We start from the raw sequence: 18,626 nt of genomic DNA, 5'->3' as shown, positions 1-18,626 counted from the left end.
ACCCTGCTTAAGAAAATTCTCCAAAAGTGGCTAATTGTAAGTAAAATCCAAGTTCTCCATAAGTCTCTGTGTACCCTGTCCTCAGGCCTCACGGGGTGTTCTTGATCTCAGGCTTTCTGTATTTGTGTTGGCCTTAGGCTTTGGCGTACCCTGTCTTCTGCTTTAGAAGCTCTTCTTTTGGATAAACCTGCCCCCCTGCCCTGGCCCCAGTCTCAGTTCAGTTGCTGTATTCCCAAAGAGGTCTTCCACAGCCATCCCAGAACACCAGCCTCTATCTTCTTACTTTATCTTCTTCAAGGCCTCTGCAGCACCAATGGCTCCCTCACTGGAATATAAGCTTCCAAAGGGCACGGATTCTGCACAGTTCACTCTTCTGCCCATTCCCCTACCTTGGTCTCTTTAAATGTGTTGGTCAATTCTTGCTTTTCAACTATATATTATCAGAAAAATATTTTAATAACATTATCAGAAATTAAGTGCAATAGGCCCTCTGAAAAACTATTGGTAAGAACTTTAATTGCAAAGAACTTCTCAAAAGCACTTTGTCAGTATATTTTAAGAATCTTAAAGGGTTCATTTCTTTGTCTCACTGCCTAGAATTTTAGAAATCTGTTTGCAGGACACAATCTACAATGTGAGCAAAGATTTGTGTATAAGGTTGTTCTTTGTAGAGAAAATATGTAAAGTAACTAAGAGTCTAGAAATAGGGAAATGAATAAAGTTCCTTGGCCTGTGGCAACATGACTCCTATTTTTACATGGAGTTCTCCTTGTGTGTGTCTGTGTCCAAATTTCCTCTTTTTATAATGACACCAGTGATATTGGATTAGAAGCCCACCCTGCTCTAGTACGACTTCATCTCACCTAATTACATCTACAATGACTCTATTTACAAATAAGGCCACATTCTAAGGTATTGGTGGTTAGCATGACAACACATGAATTTTAGGAGGACACCATTCAATGCCTAACGCAGAGTTAAAGCATATGAAAATAAAACATTTTAACTCCAGAAGAAGACTTTAGAAAGCATCTGTTTTGTGTTCTCAGTATAATGCAAGAGACTATGAATTTCATAACATAAAACTGAAAAGTGAGGTGAGAACATAACAGACTGAGATGGAAGGGATATTGGTTGAGATGTGGCAGACCTGACAGGAGAAAATGAAAAAGATTTGCAAGAAAGCTAAAAATTGCAAAAGGTCAATTAAAACCCATGTTAGGAAAAGTAAGACACGGGATCAACACTGTAGGAACCTGCACTGATAATATAAAATTTGAGACACATTTCTTTTTAGACTATTGGGAAAATTCAAAGAGATGAAATAATAAAGTAGAGGTAGATGTATGGATAGATAGATGCAGAAGATAAATTCATAGGTACTAAAGAGACAGATATCAATGGAAGATGATAAGTAGGTAGATAGATGATAGATTGATGATAGGTAGATAGATGATAGATAAATAGATAGATAGATAGATAGACAGATAGATAGAAAGATGGATAGATAGATAAAGCCCATTGGTCAAAAGATGAATAGGGAAGTTAGAAAGTTGGGTAGATATGGAAGACGATCTATAAACCAATACAAAAAGAGACATGAATAGAGATATGAGAGAGAGGAGAGAGAGGGAGGCAGATGTGGAAGAGAAGAAGATGGATAGATACCGAGAATAAACATTTTCTATATTCCAAATTCAAATGGAGAGAAGACTGATAGTTCTTTGGTCTCAGGACGGTGCGATCAGGAGAACCAGTTTTAAACCCTCCAACCAATCTTGGATGAGACTGTATGAATTCACCTGCTTCTGAAGGCCCGAAAATCAGTGACAATTCCATGCTTCTGAGATTCTATCAGCAAGAGCCACAATCCCTTAACAGTTTCCGTGGCTGATGGTTAAGCAACTTTCCACGTTCTGGTTTCTGAAATTCCAACAATTCCTGAATTCCATATTTCTTGAAACCCTCTATCAAACCATTTCAAAAATAGTATAAGAAAACACAAGTGAATATCTGGCAGACAGATTAGGAAAGACTTTTCTAAGCATAAATTAACTTTCAAAATGACCCCGAAATAGATAACAATAAAAAAAAAAATCAAAGACATCTGAGTATCACAAATACTCTAAACAACATTGTTAGGCAGACAAAGTAGAAAAATTATTTGCATCAAATGTGATGGACAAATCAAGTTATGATTATCAATCATCCTATTTAAGGAACTTACAGCACTCGGTAAGAAAGATGTGAAAACCCCACTAGCAAAATAGGCAAAAGATATGAAGACCATTCACATAAGGAATAACAAATGGCAATAAACCAGCACTCTTAACTCAAAATCAAGGTAATCATATCAAAGAAATGCAAATTAAAACTATACTAGCATTCGGTACATAGCATTAGCAAAGATCGGCGGTGGTGACACCAGTTCTACAAAGAGTGTGATCATGCGGACACACTCAGCCATTGCCGAGGGAAGAGGAAGTTGGAATGATCTCTCTGAAAGTTTCATCATGTCCATAGCAAGAGCCTTAAAACCAAGTTCTATCCCTTGGAAGTAATAAGAAGCTCAAACCGAGTTTTCAACACAGATATCATTGCTGACATATTTTTAATTGTGCAACATTTAGAAAGTCGTGCAGCATTTAGAAAGTCATTCAACAGCCGTGAACGTGATGACATAAATTTTGCTGCATCCACGGGATGGAATATTTTGCAGTCATTATCATGGAGTTTGCAAGAAAATTTTAATCGCATGTGAAAATTCTTCTGTTACAGCAAAATAAAAAGCAGGATATAAAATTGTATAAGCTTTATGATTTAAATTTTATTAAAATGTGTGTTTATAATGCAAATTTCATTAAAATATATGCAAAAAATGAAAAATATATCCACTTCCCCCAGTAGTTATCTTTAAATAATTTGATTATAAGTGATTATTATTTTCTAAATTCTGAGCATCTTCACCCACTGCTTGTTTATAAAGTCTCTATTTATTCAGAAGACCTGCAGCCTCTTTCAGATCATGTTCTTTCTTTTCTTTTTTCTTACACGTGATTATACTTTTCACTAAAACACATCTGTCGTGAATGTAGCAGGAGTACACACTGCATTTTAGCTGCAACCCAGGCATTCCAGCTTCCTGGTGGGCTGCATGTCTCTTCCAGAATTCTCCCTTTTTTGTAGCCCTGGCTCAGTGACTCATGAGTCCAGATTCATGCACCATCCCAAAGTGCAGACACGAAAGAGAATCAGGTCCTGGATCTTCTAGTTGGCATTAGTGTAACCTTTAATACGCTTGCCACATGGCTTAATCAAGAGAGGTTTTCACAAGTTCAATTTTATAATTGTTCCCATTCTGGAAACTGGCCCTTCCCTGGGGCCACGGGCTGGTTTGTGTACTCGTAGGTGCTTTTTTTCTTGTCATAAAACAAGAAAGAGGTTATTGGCTAGATTTTAGACTGTACGTGTTATTTTTAAAATCACACACATATGCACAAACCACAAATATCATTACAAACAAAAACAGTTTCTAACAACAGGAGAAAATTGTCATAACAAAATGATACGCAAAGAAAATAATTTAACAGTTATATAAATAATATGAGCCTGTTTAAAAAAAGTAAAAAAAAAAAGACTGGCAGTATGTCTAAGAAAATTTTACTGGTGTTTCTTTGGATTGTGGGAATGTAGATTTTTGTTTTCTTCTTCATACTTTTCCCGTGTGTCTCAAGTTTTCTATAATGAGTCAAAAAAAGGAAGCCTATTATTTGCAGAATGGGGTGGGACAGGTTGGGTGAGGGTAACAACAGCAAAGAAAATTACAGAGTAAAGTTGACCTTGGGAAGAAAAATTTCCCCTAAATGAAGATTGGCTTGTACATTACATCCTCTGGAGGCCACGCCCACCAACAGCCCCTGTGTCCCTGAAGTAGGTTTCATCAGTCTCACTTTGCAAAAATGAAAACTAAGACTTAGGTAGATCCTGCAGGGTCCCTGAGGCCACACATCTGGTACACTGGCTGTGGAGTGGAAACATGGCTATTATCTGCTCTTCATTCCTCTCCTGGGGGAGGTAAATAGACCCCCACTGGGCTTACCTAGTCCATGGAGAAACAGCGTGGGGTGCGTACTTGCAGGAAATTTCCCCAGGGTTCAACTCAGAACTAGCACTTCTGTGAACCACAGGGACCTACGTTTTTCCTGCCCCGGAAAATGAATGGAACCTACTATGCATGTCAAAACATTCTCAAGAGGTTCATTTTGTTTGTTTGTTTGTTTGTTTTTGCTATGTGCAATCATAAAGTCAGTTGGGGTGTGGGTTTTCTCCTCTTTGCCTTACCGATGATCAGATACCCTTGCTCCAACTCGGACTGGCTCTTCTGCCCTGCACGTGCTGGGATGCTGAGAGAGGGGAAGAGTGGTCTGGGAGGGAGGAGATCATATGGCCTGGTTGATACTTACAGCATTGTCACAGCCTTCTCCAAAGCCTGTTTCCAGGAATGAGGAAGAATTTACCTGGCAGCCCCATTGTAGGCAGCAGCCGAGCGCTCCTCGGGCAGGACTGATGGACGCCACATTCTGCGGACCCCAGCATCCTTTCTTCTTCTGGAGGATGTAGCCCATTGCAACTCAAAAGAGTATGAAGGAAAATAGGAAATCTTGTGACATGGAGAATTTTGGAATGCTGCTTTATTTGGCTTTTGAGTTTAGTGTTGTGCTGAGAATGAATTGCTTCTCTGGGGCTATGCCTTTTCCCCCCTTTTGCACTTCCTACTTTCCTTAGGTGGCATAAGATGGCATAAGTCTGTGTACACAGGCAAGGTGAGTTATACTTTATTTATGTGATTCATGCCTGAAATTATCAGGTAATTGAGAGCAGAGGTACTTTGAGGTTTCCATTCAGTCCGCGCTTGAATTATCAAGGAAATTGCTTCATTTTCTAAGTTTGCATGAGGACAGTGTCTCAGATGAATCACACAGCCTGATGTTGGGAAGAAAGTGCAGATATTTTAATTATTAATAGAACTGAGTTGACTGCTTCATCCCAAAGAGGCAACTTAAACATGGAAAAGCCTGAGTGAGGCTAGTTCAAGGACACGTTCTGGGAATGCTGTCAGACTTCTGCCAGTCTGGGAGTGGCCAATGATAGGGAACTAAGTTTGTCAAGAAGGCGTAGACCCCTTCTCGGGTGCATGCCTGTCTGTCCACTTTTGCTCTGACATCCAGAGGGAGGGTTTGGGTAACAATCTGAAATAGAGCCACCTGTGTCAGTGTGCTGCCAGGGTGCCAGACACAGATCACAGGTTAAATCACTAATTCTCACAACAATGCTATGCAGTGGCAGGTACTATCTCCAGTCTCTAGATGAAGAACATCCTTCCCCAAAGCCATGTTTCCTGGAAGGAGGAAGAATTCGCCTGGCAGCCCCATTGTGGACAGCGTCCCAGTGCCTCCCAGGCAGGACTGCTGGACGCCACATTCTGCAGACCCCAGCATCCTTTGTTCTTCTGGAAAATGTAGCTCACTGGTACTCAAAAAAATATTATAGGAAATCTTGTGACATGGAAAGCTTAGGAATGCCACTTCATTTGTCTTTTGAGTTTAGTGTTAGAAGATGCAAAGGAACACTGGTTGGACTTGACAGAGTTCTACAGCTACAAGGTGGCAGAGTCTGGATTTGAACTCAGGACAAATTATGTCTCAAAACTATGATCTCTCTAAATTGCTACACTGCCTTTTGAATTCCCTGGCTGAGATGAAAGAATCTTCGGGTCCAGAATCTAATGAAATACTACTCTGGGATCACGTACTCCAGACCTTCACTTCTGGAAAAAGGGAGAAGGTAGATGGGGGAGCATCAGACTGCCAGCCTTTACAAATGCCCCTCCTTCACTGCCTGGCCCCACATTTGTTCCTCTGTGAGGCTTGCAGACTCTCCACAGAGACGACAATGTGTGGGGCTGTTAGGAGTACTTCCTGACTTTGCAAAACAGGTTTAAGAAAGTACACCCATTTTTGGACACCCACCCATACACATATACATATACATACACACACATACACGCAAATACACACACACACACAACACACACACCTCACAGACCGTTCCTACTTCCTGTTAGGTCTTGGCTGGGACCGCTCAAACCACTCCTAGGAGGGCAGATATGGCTTGGTCGCCAGTACTTTCTGAAATATTAGCGTGAAGAGGAAGTTGGGTATGATGCAAGTACAGGGGGAAGAAACGGGAAAATTACATCTGTGACAAGGATTTATTTTTGTAGCAGCTGAGAGAGGAGTCATGAACCTTGCTCCCCCTGTATTTAAGTTACAGCCCTCTCAAATAGCTGTTTTGATTTCCATTACTGTTCAAGGTCTCGTTACTTTGGTACTGAAGACTTGTGTTTGACCGATGGGTTCCTGACTCTCGGGGTTGGAAAAAAACTTAACACCCATGGAGGCAAGCCCTTACTGTCACCCGAGTTTCAAACCTCCTCTGAAAGTCCATAGCAGGTGGTAAAACAGGCTGTGCTTGAACATGTCTTATAACAAGCCCTCCTCGCCTCCTGAGTCAACCAGTTTCATCTTTGATAACTTATTCTTTCAAAAACGTTTTCCTGATATTGAGTTGAAATCTGTCTCACTGTGTATGCAACTTATAAAATGAGTCAGCTGGCTCAGAAGTGACTAGCCAACTGCACAGGCTGTGTACTACACCACTCCAGGGGCACCGTTCACGTGGACTCTGAGACTGGCAGGTGGCTGGAGTCACGCAATGCCGTGGCCCTGGTTTGCCACGGTGACCTCTGTGTTTCATTCTGCTTCTCAACTTCAGTGTCGGCCTCCAGATGGAGATCTGCTCTGCAGAGCAGCTCAACTGCTAATAAAGAGCTTTCAGAGTCCCTGCCTGAACCCCTCTACCTGTGTCATCAAAGCTGACCACCCCTTACTATTTATACACTGTGGAACTTGATTTAATTCAAGTTCAACCGTGCAAGTTAGATTTTTACCCAGAAGGCAACACATCATCTGTCTGCTGAACGGAGAGGAGATGGTGTCATACTCTGTTTAAAGTTTTTCTGAATCCATTTTGTTTCCAAATACGACTATGTTCTCTAAAAGTGTTTAAGCATCAGCTCTGCAACATCATTAGTAATAAAAATGTCATTTTATTTATTTTTAAGAATTGGGGAAACACTGAAAAAGAAAATAAATAAATAAGAAATGCTTGCCTTCTGACCAATATTTTAACTTAATAATAAAAATACCATTAGTGCCTAAGCCACTGATATATAGCTTGTATCACCTGGTCAATGAATAAAGTTTGGAAAACAAAATCAAGCACATTTCCAGGAAATGTTCAACTTACTTCATCTCCCCACTCCTTAAAAGAATCTGTTTTATCATGTGGCCATTATAAGTTCTCATCTTTCATGTGGAAGGAAATGTATCGGGAACTAAATTGGTACACACATGGTTAACATTTTTCGAAATAAAGAATGCACTTATGTAACACTAATATTGCAGCCTTTGCATACAATGCTATCTAATTACCCTCTAATTTAATATTGACTACCCCACCCCCAGAAATCCAAATTATTTAAGATTTACCATCAGCTGAAAATTACGGATTCCTGAGTAAGGTGATCATTGTTAGAGATATAATAATTTGGCCCTCTGATGGTTGGAGCGAACAGTTCTTTCTCTGCCTGGTTGCGTTTTTGGCAGTTTGGTGAATGAAATAGCAGTTTAAGTCAAGCACTTGGGCACTGTGATGATGGGTAGATAGGCCTGGATGGAAAGGTAGCTCTGGTCTGATGCTCGAGATGAGGACTTTGGTCAATGAAGGGTTGCCCCACTTCACTTCCATGATTAAACGTTTGCAAAAGCCATCCTGAAAAAGTTATGTGGGTGGAATTTGTACTGGGGAAGGTTTCAGCAGCTCATGAAACTGACACTCTAACACTTTGACCAAAGATGCGGAGGCAAGGATGGGGGGACTCAAAGAGCGAGGGGAAACTCCCAACTACCCCAGCGGTATGTCCTGCTTAAAAGTGGGTTTCACCACCGATAAGTGATGAGGTCAGAGGGCAAGACTAATTCTCAGCCTCTGGACACAGGCGGTGGCAGGGAACAAAAACGAGCACGTGTATGTGCACTGTGTGCACGTGTGTGCACGAGCACGTACATGAAATACACTTAAAACATATTTACTCTCCATTGTTTCCAAACACTTAAAAACATATTTGACTCAGTAGTTTTTATGAAGAGCAAGGCTGAAATGTTAAAACAAAAAATTAAAGGTGCTTCCCCACTGTATTCCCCCCTCCCCAAAGGATTTCGTGGGTTAATAAATTAATCAAAACCAAGCGTGGACTGCAGTTGAAACTATAGAGAACTGGTATCCCTTTGGATCCAGCTGCACATACCAATGTCAAAACAGTAAAAGTTTCCCAAAGTCATCGAGGGCTAAAATGAAACTTGGGTCCATGATTTTTAAACAAAGCCAGTGAAGCAATTGAGTGGCTACTCTGAGGCAGTCTAGGATAATAGTTCTTAAGCGCTGTTGCGGACAAATGTTGCTCACCACGAGACATAATAATGAATAAAGTAGTTGCTAGGATTTTTGTCTTTGAGATGCCCTCTCCCTCCTGCTAGCCAATCCATATATCAATACATAAGAGTTAGCCTTCCCCCAGCACCCCACACACTTTTTTTCCCCCCTGGAGACCCAGTGACAAGCCACAGGACATCTATTAGCATGCATTAAAATAAAAAGCATCACTTGGAATCTCTACTTTGTTTGGGGCCAGTCCAGCTTCCTCGGGAAGCCAGAATCTGCCAAGTCTCTCTCTCTCTCTCTCCTGGAATTCAGACATTTAATCAATGACACTGGCTTTGCCAAGGTTGTAAAAATAAAACATCTCTCAAAGTGCTAAGCCTTTATTTTTGTCTGTAAAGAAAGTCACATGCTTCAGTTGGGGATCAAAATACAAAGAACCAGGCCCTAACAGAGGGGAAAATAATTGCATGTGGGTGCATGGGTAGCAGCAAGCGTTAGTGCCATATGACGTAAAAAACAGGCACCACGATAAAGACGTAATATGCCCCAAAGTCCCAGCTAAATTTAAATGCCTGATTATTTTCAGTCTTATTTTATCTAGAACTTCCAGTTCCATATTTATTTACTAAGAATAGTTGGCTTTTCGATACTTTGTAACTACACTAATTAAACTCTGAAGATATATGTGTATATGTGTCCACGAAAACTTTTCTGCATGACAATTTTACTGTTTTGCATCCCAGCATTTACATGTTATCATAAAAGTCATAGCACAGGCACACACGATATCCCCGAGAAATGAAAAATCATCACAGTGTCTTATATTTAAAAGCTCTCCATCATCACAATTTACTCTTGGTGGACAGTAATTTGCCTACGTGCTCTGCTCAGTGTGATTAAGTACAAGGGGACTTTACTTATGGGACGTGGAACCCATCCATCTTAATAGACTAGTCGGATGTTTTATCATCATCTTTTATTTTGTGGGATAGGCTGTTTGTTTTATTAGAAGATGACATGGCTTTAGGAAAAACAGAGAAAGGCAGATGTAAAGCTTGTATATATGCTCCAGAAGGGGTTTTGCAGCCCCGCTAGATGTGGAAGAGTCTGTGGTGAACTGGACCCAGTGTCTGAAGGCTTGAGCAGCGCTGCTGGATAAACGGCTCTGCAGGGTACATTGCCTGTGGGTCTTGTGGGTCCCTCAGCCTCGTGTTCCCAGCCTCCAAAGCCAGGAGAACAGCTGGGCTCAGTAACTGCACTTCTATCTCCTACCGACTGAGATAAAATAAAAGCAGAAGGTAGTGATGCAATATTCGTGATTTTCTTTGTAACGGAATCGAGAGTATTTCTGAAGCCTCTATACTTCAGTATTTGCTCTAGGCAATAATAATAATAATAATAATAATAATAATAATAATAATTTGGGAGAAGGCTTGGTGCTTGGCGTGGCTATGTGTGGCGGCCAAGCTTGCTGCAGAGGTTCTGTCTGAGAGCAGCAGACAGTGGCTTGACACCAAAGAAGCCCTATTGTGACTTATAAAAAGAGTGGAGGCTTAGTTTTCAATTCGGGGGAATTTTTCCAGGTTAAAAAAAAAAAAAAAAAAAAAAAAAAGAGGAGCATAATTTAACTTTGACTGTTATGAAGGATAGTCTTCTTTTGACATCTATGACCTAAAAACAAAACGAACTTTTCAGTGTATCATAAGCTTAAGGGGAACCCTTAGGGCAATTTCTTTGTAAGAGGAAAAGAAAAACCCTGAAAGGCCCAGTCCCTGAGTTTTGTCCCTGAATTGATATGCATTTTGCTTCAGCTGAAGCCAGCTGCAGATCCCGACTCAGATACCTAGGTCTCTGGTCTGGACTCACCCTACAGAGCGGTGCCACTGGCCTTGGCACCTATGTGCAACGTCACCTATGTGCTTTGGAAGGAGTCTTCCCGAGACATAAAACTGCATTTTTGTACCAGTTCCCATGAAGACGTGCAAACGGCTGGAAGCTACATCCCATTTGCTGCAGAGGTTTTGCAATATCTCCTCCGTGGAGGGACTCTGTGGATTCGTGGGAGGGAAATAAAAGGCATGGAGGATGCGTGGGAAGTTTGTGTTGGAAGAAGTTTGTCTAGCCCGGTAGTGATTAAAAGATTATAAATTGTGTTTTGTCTGAGTGGCTCACACGGCTTTCAGTGTTTTTCCCGCTGAGGGTTTTGGTTGCTGGCGGTGGAGGTGGGAGGCTGAGAAGCCAGCGCAGTTTCTAAGATTACAAGGCAAGTGGCCCCCAATCTGGGTGCAGACCGGCCCTCCTCACTTATGAAATGACACGTACTCTGTCTGGGTTTAGCCCAAGACTGTTTAGGGAAGGCGCTTCAGCAGCGGCTGCTTTGGGTGAATTTCAGGCTTTTGGCATTGTTGGGTATGCCCGGCTCCCTGGGCGGTGATCAGTAACAGTCGTGGAATCGGGCTGGCCTGTTCCATGAGTGTCGACCAAGAGACAGCAGAAGGACTCTTCTGGCTGGTGTTCAGGTTGTGTCCCTAAGGGCCGCACAGGTCACATAACCCTCCGGCCCTGCAGGAGTGGAAGTTTTCTAAAAGTGTCTCTGCAACTCAGAAGCTCCATGTGTGCTTGTGACTGCCCAGCAGTGCTGGCAGTGCTTGTCTGTGACAATGAGACCAACAATGTGTGGTCTGTAACGCCGAGAAAACAAGAAACCCTCGCTCTTACCAAGCGGGCTAAGCTCTCCTAAGCAGTTTCTTTCTTTCCTTCTCCTCCAGCTGCCCCTGCTTCCTCCCTGGAGCTTTATTTTTGTGACTGTAACAAGACGAGCTTGGGTTGGATTAACTCAAACATCATTATTCCTTAAAAAGGAGGTAAAATGATAAGGGCAATCAGAAAAACATTTTGCAGTTTGACATTTCTTGCAAAGTGAAACGTAGCCTTACGGTGATTCCTAGGTGTTTACCCAAATGAGCTGAAAACCTATGTTTATACAGATATTTATAGCAACTCTATTCATAGTTATCAAAACTTGAAACATGTCCTTCAGTAACTGAATGAATAAGCAAATTGTGCTGTATCCATACAATGGAATAGTATTCAGCAATACAAAGAAATGAGCTGTAAACCACAAATGACGTGAAGGAACCCTTAATGTGTATTGCCAAGTGGAAGAAGCCAATCTGAAAAGGCTAATACTGTTATGATTCCAACTCTATGACATTCTGGAAAAGGCAAAACTTAAAAAAAAGACAAAAAAAGATCAGTGGTTACCAGGGGTTTGTGGGGAGGGACAGAAGGGTGAGTAAATGGAGCACAGGGGATTTTGGGGGCAGTGAAACTAATTCTGTGGGATAGTGTCATGGGGGCGTGATGCATTTGTCAAAATCCATAAAACGTACAACACAAAGTGTCAACCCGAGTGTAAACTGTGGACTTTAGGTAATAATAATGTGATATCTTTTAATTAGAACAAACATACCACACTAATACAAGATGTGAATAATACGGGTAAGTTGAGGTGAGGGAGGGACTCTACGGGAACTATCTGTACTTTTTGCTCAAGTTTTTGGTAAACCTAAAACTGCTCTAAAGAATAGTTGTTAATAAAAAGGAACATTTTGAGAGGTGGGAGGTGGTCAATACAACTGGTCTTTTGCTGGGTGAGATGATGGCAAAGGGCTCTGGGACCAGGAAGGCTTCCTGGGGGAGGCACCATTTAAGCTGAGAACCACAGTAGTGGGAGGGCTGGGGTGTGTGGTAAGAACATGAAACCATGAGGCTAGAGCTTGGGGAGAGTGAAGGTGAGAGACTCTGCATGACTCTGCAGCAGCAGGTAGGAGACTGAGCATGCAGGAGCCTGGACGACACGGGATTAAAAACCTTCAGTGCTATGCTAAAGTTGAAAACAGGGTAGTGCATCTCCAGACTGTGGGCTGCAAGGGTAAGATTGGGAGTGTCAGAGGTGATTGAAGACAGAGGAAACCAGAACTGATCTGGGAGTGGATGGATTCAAGGAGTCCAGGAAAAAGAGGAAAGCAATATTCCAGTTTGGGGAAAACAACAGGAATCTGGGCCACGAAAGAGTACGGATTCTTGGGGATCTCACTTTGGCGGTTTCAACCCAGACAGAACTTCTGTTTCTGTCATCTTGCACTCAAGTGGTCCTTGTTGCACATATTCTTTAAGATGCAAAATTTGGCCGGATCATTGGTTTTAACAGCTTTCCTGATTGCTTTCTAGTTTCCATATTTGAGTAGAAGTTCTTTATCTATAGTAACTGTTTCTCCCCTCAATGGGTGTAGCAGAAGTCTAGAAAGAAACCTGGTATCTCTTATAGTCAATAATTAGTTTTTAAATTTATTGCCAAAAATCTGTGCAAAAAGGACAATTACTGATGAGTTGTGTAGTATGTGACTGCGCTATCCAGTTATGTGATTACCGTGGTTATTGGAAACCAAAAGGGATGCGTCCAAATTGAGATGTGCTGTAAGTGTTTGGAAGACATTGGGTCAACAAAAGAATGTGAAATATCTCATCAATAATTTTTATATAGATTCCATGTTAAAATGATAATATTTTTGGATCTATTGGGTCAAGAAGTGTCATTAAAATTAATTTTCAACTCTTTCTTTTTCCTGTCTTAATATGGTGCCTTAGTTTGCTAGGGCTGCCCTGACAAAATACCACAAATAAACAAAATACCAACAACGTACATTTATTTTCTCACAGTTTTGGAGGCTGAAAGTCGGAGATCAAAGTACCAGCAGTTCCCTCCCATGAGGCCCTGAGTGGCTGCAGCTTGGTTTTCAGAAAATGAGGAGAAGACAGCCTCCCTCCCTGGGGCTTGTACCCTGTGGCCCTGTGGTGGTGGTGACAGCCCTGACAATCTCTGAATCACCTTTGGGATCATACTTCCCTTTTGTGGAAGGATAACGTCTCTTTACAGCTGGATAGCTCTGGTGTTCTTGTAAAATTACAGATGTCCAACCACCTCCCTTCATTTTGTCCCATCTCTGTCCCTTCTGGTCCAAGTCTGGAGCATTTCCTCTGGTATAGTACCATCTCTAGCCCTTATTTCTGCAGAGATGGCTTATCGCATCCATGACGCACAGCTGTCATTGCTTAATCAACTTACTTCCTGGTCACACATCCTTGCTATTCTCTCCAGAACATGCTTTCTCATATTTTGCAATATGGATAGGCTGAGAATTTTCCAAATCTTCAAGTTCTGTGGGGTTTTTTTGCTTAACAAGTCCTTCTTCAATTTATCTCTTCTTTTGCATTTTGCTGTAAGCAGTAAGCGGAAACCAGACCACATCTTCAACACGTTGCTTAGAAATCTCCTCGGCTAGATATCCAAGTTCATCACTCACAAGTCCTGCCTTCCTCAACACCCTAGAGCACAATTCATCCCACTCCTTTGCCACTTTGCAACAGGATTGCCTTTCCTCCAGCATCTGGTAACATGTGTCTCATTTGCATCTGAGACCTCACCAGAAGCATCTTTAACATCCTTAACAGTTTCTCCAAGGCCATCTATATTTTTTCTAACATGCACCTAGAAACTCTTGCACCCTTTCCCCACTAGCCAGTCCCAGAGCCACTTTCACGTTTTTAGGTGCTTGTGACAGCAACACCCCACTTCCCAGTATCAAAATCAGTACTAGTTTGCTAGGGGCTGCCATACAAGACACCACAGGCTAGGTGGCTTGAACAACAGAAGTTTATCATCTTCTCAGAAGATGGAGGTGTCGGCAGGTTTGACTTTTCCCGAGGCCTCTCTCCTTGGCTTGCAGATGGCCGCCTTCTCACTGTGTCCCCACATAGTGTTTCCTCTCTGCTCACACATCCCTGGTATCTCTCTGTGTGCTCAGATTTCTGCTTTTGATAAGGACACCAGTCAGATAGGATTCGGGTTCACCCTTGCAGCCTCATTTTTACATAATCACCTCTTTAAAGGCCCTAGCCCCAAATACAATCATATTCTGGGGCTCGCGGGGTCAGGGCTTCAACATACAAGTGCTGGGGAGATACAATTCATCCCATAACACATGGCTCTTAAAAACTTTGAAATTGCAAATAAGGATTTACATCTACAGCTTGGGTGATTTTTCGACCTGATGCCAACTGGAAACAATCTAGTTTCTAGTTGGTTCCCAGTTACAAATGGACCTTGCTCCTGAGGGCCTAGGGATGAATGGGCTTTGGAAGATCAAATGCCCCTCTTTTTCCTTGATGTCTTTTTCACCTGTGATCCCAGTCGTTGACCGAGCAGCATAAGGACTTGCAGACACACTTGGCCACGGGGAGCCTGAGCTGTTACATGGGCAGAGCTTCAAGTCTCAGTCTGAAGGCTGCCTTCCCTGGACACTGTCTGTGTTTATCGTTCTGGGCAGTCATTAGCTTGCTTGGCACTGTCCTGACACAGGCTCCTTGTGACCTCAGCTCACACTTGCGAAGTCTGTTTTCTTCCTGGGCAGTAGGCTCCTTGCCCATACTTGCCTGTTCTTACTTCACAAGGACAGGGCGAGGCCAGATGAAACCAGGCCTTTCATATGCTTGACAGCTCCTGAGAGGCAAGTGGGGCCTCAGGCAGTCAGTAGAGGAGAAGCCCACGATTCCACAGGCAGCCTAGCCAGTGCCAAATCATGCTCCCAAAGGGAAAAATGCTCAAGGAGTCTCCCATTCTGAGCTTCAGGTCGTGTCCTCAAATAGCAGTAATTTAGGAGTTCCCGCTGCCACTGTGCAAATTCCCCACCAGAGACAGGGAAGGGCTGGGATTCTAGGATGCATTTCAATGGCAGGGTCGTGTAGGAAAATGAACTCTCTTGGAGGTCACAGGGAAAGGGGCCACCGTAGTAACTCATGGGTGGCCCAGGTGGGTGGCACCTTGCTGGGAGTTTCTCTGCCAGGCTTCAAAAATACAGGCAGAGTGGGGAGTGGGCACAGAGGAGTGGGGTGTAGGGATGTGTATCAGGGTCCTGGGGCTGCTGTAACACATGATTGCAACTAACTGGCTTAAAACAGAAGAAATTCTCTCAGAGTCTGCAGGCTAGAAGTTTGACTACAGGAAGTCAGCAGGGCCATGTTCCCTCTGGAGGCTCTCGGAGAGGGCTCTTCCTCATCTCTTCCTTGGTTGTAGCTGCATTGCTTGAACCTCTGCGTCTGTCATCACATGATCTTCTTCCTGGTCTCCACCACGGCTCTGTAGCCGAATCTCCCTTTTCCTTATCTTCCAAAGACACCAGTCATTGGCTTTGGTGTTCACCCACCTCAGGTCTGACTTCCTCTTAACTTGATTACATCTGCAAACATCCTATTTCCAAATAAGGGCACATTTATAGGTACTGGGGAGTAGGATATTTTCGGGGACACAATCCAATCCATTGCAGTATGTAAGGCAAGGATAGAAGATTAGGTAAGAAGGAATTTAGGGATATTCTAATGCTTGCTAATGAGCTGGGATGTCGCTTTGTATACAGTAGGTACGGGAAGAAAGGAATCCATGGAAAAGTTGAGATTACCCGTTTCTTAGGATCCTGACCCTGGCAACAAAATGTAGGATGGGTGACTAAGAAGGCTACAGGCTGTTTAGCTGTTGGGAGGTTACTTCATTAGTTGGGTAGACAGGCGCATGGCCTGACAGCGAGAATGAAAACAGTACACTCAAAGGGGAGTATGTGGGTGGAATCAACCACTGGGCCATTGATGGAATGTTGGGTAGAAGATAGGGATGAAGAAGAAGGAGAGAGAGGGAAAGAGGGAAAGAGACACACAGACAGAAGCTGGTTATGCAAACCAAATAACAGAGATAAGAGAGAAAACGGAAAGATAAGTTAGTTTCTAATATTTGGACTCAGGTACTGGAAGCTAATCCAGAAAGACAGACGCAACAGAAAGTTGGAGACCTGCATATTGAATTTGAGCAGGAAACATACGTTGTAAGATCGTTTACAACAAGAAAAAGGAACATTATAGCTTGCTCTAGGTTTACTGTTTCCCGGTTTTATTTTGGATGGAGAGGTGGAGGAAAAGTAGGGTTTGAGGAGGCTTCCTATTACTTTTAAAACACCTCCTATTACTTTAAAAAATCTAGAGAAGAGAAGCTGATGAGAGAAATTAGGACTAGAAAGCTCCAAGCCATGAAACTCTCAGTAGCAATAAGACTATTAAAATATTTCTTTAGGAATCAGTACAGTCACGCCAAACGGAGGGCCCAGTTCCATCTTGAGTTTATTCACTGCTACTTCTACTTGGCGTTAAGGAGAGTCAGTAATCCTGGTGAGGATCAGCAGCCTATCTGTTTAGCTTAATGTGACCAAGTCAAATAACCACAGAGAGGAAGAGCAAGATACAAAGACAGACAGACAGACAGAGAGAAAGAGAGACAGAGACAGGGAGAGGGAGAGAGAGAGAGGGACTTTTTCTGTATATATTTTTAAAAATAGAAAGTTTGAGTGGAGCACGTATTGATCTACATTTTGAGACTAATGAATTCAGTGTATTTTGGGGGCAGCTGTGGAATAGTTTGGGGACCATTTCTGGAAACATTGGAAGCCCAGGGGTAAAAGTATGATGGGGATAAATGGAAAGTATGGGCTGACTAGAGGCTGCAGGTGTAAATGCTTCTGCCCTCTGCTTTCATCCTGTCCATCTAACTCGAGTGCAGATCATCTGTACTTGAATTTATTGTGAAATTAATTCTAAAGGAGAACATTCAGCATTTTCTATAGTGGGGACCATAACAGTAGGAAGTAGGGATAATAAACTTTGGGAAAAAAATACATTTGAATTAAAAAAGTGACTTCCAAAATATTCTACTTGTATTCATGATTAGGCCTGTTATTTATTCTTCATTATCTTAAAGGCTGATCTCTGTTCTGAATTTCTAAGCTTTTATAAAAGTACTAACGGAGGCTCCATGTTCATCTTTCAAACACTCTTGTGCTCACGTGGAGTAGAAGGTGAACTCTCTCTTGAAAATATTGTTTGTTCTAAAGATTTGATAAAATTTTGTTTCTTTCAGTGCATTGTTTCTGGGCTGAGAACAGTACTCAACTTTCTGTGTCATTAAAATGAGTGTTTATAAATGAAAGTTTGTAAACATAAATGAGACACAGTCTCTGTTTTCAGGAGTTCAAAATTTTTTTAACAAGAGCCTGACATCTTTACAAATAATTACAATCAGTGCTGGTGTTTCAGTCCATTCGGGTTTCTATAACAAAACACCAGAGGCTGGACTTATAAAGAACAGAAATGTATTTCTTACAGTTCTGGGGGCTGGAAGTCTGAGATCAGGGTACCAGTCTGGTCAAGTGACTTGACCTCTTCCAGGTGGCAGACTTCTTGTATCTTCACATGTTGGGAGGGGTAAGGGGGCTCTGCGGGGAGTCTCTTTTATAAAAGCACTAACCCCATTCGTGAAGGTTCCACCCTCATGACCTAATCACCCCAAAGGCCCCACCTCCTCATACCATCACACTGGGAATTTGGATTTCAGCAGATTAATTCTGAGGAGACGCCAACATTCAGACCAGAGCAACTGGCTACATAAGTTGCAGGACCCAGCGCAAAATGAAAATGTTGGGCCTCTTGTTCAAAAATTAAAAGTGTTTTAAGATGGTGACCACATAGCATTAAACCAAGTGGGGGACCATCCTGAATGAGGGGCTCTGTATGACTTCACAGGTCATGCCCATGAAGCTGGTCCTAATTATGGGCCAGATACTGAAGTGGAAGATGGCATGGGGCAGGTAAGGGTATAAAGTGGGCCCCGGATATCTCTATGATCTAATTTCCAGCCATTCCTTCTCTTCATCACTGACTTTCTATACATTTAAGATGCAAAGCATGACAACTTAGGGCTTTTCCTCTTGCTGTTTTCTCTGCCTGGAATGTATTCCACTGAATCTTCATTTGGCTCACCCTCTTGCACCGTAAGTCTCTGCTCAAATATCATTTCTTCAGAAAAACCTTTCCTGACAACCCTATCTAAATAACCACTTCCTATCTCTGGCTTCTTACCCTGTTTTATTTGTCTTAATAACTTTCTCCCTAGCTGGCCAGATGTC

Source organism: Orcinus orca, chromosome 5 (assembly GCF_937001465.1).
Source record: "Orcinus orca chromosome 5, mOrcOrc1.1, whole genome shotgun sequence".
Classification (NCBI taxonomy): Eukaryota; Metazoa; Chordata; class Mammalia; order Artiodactyla; family Delphinidae; genus Orcinus; species Orcinus orca.
This window is presented reverse-complemented; position numbering follows the sequence as displayed.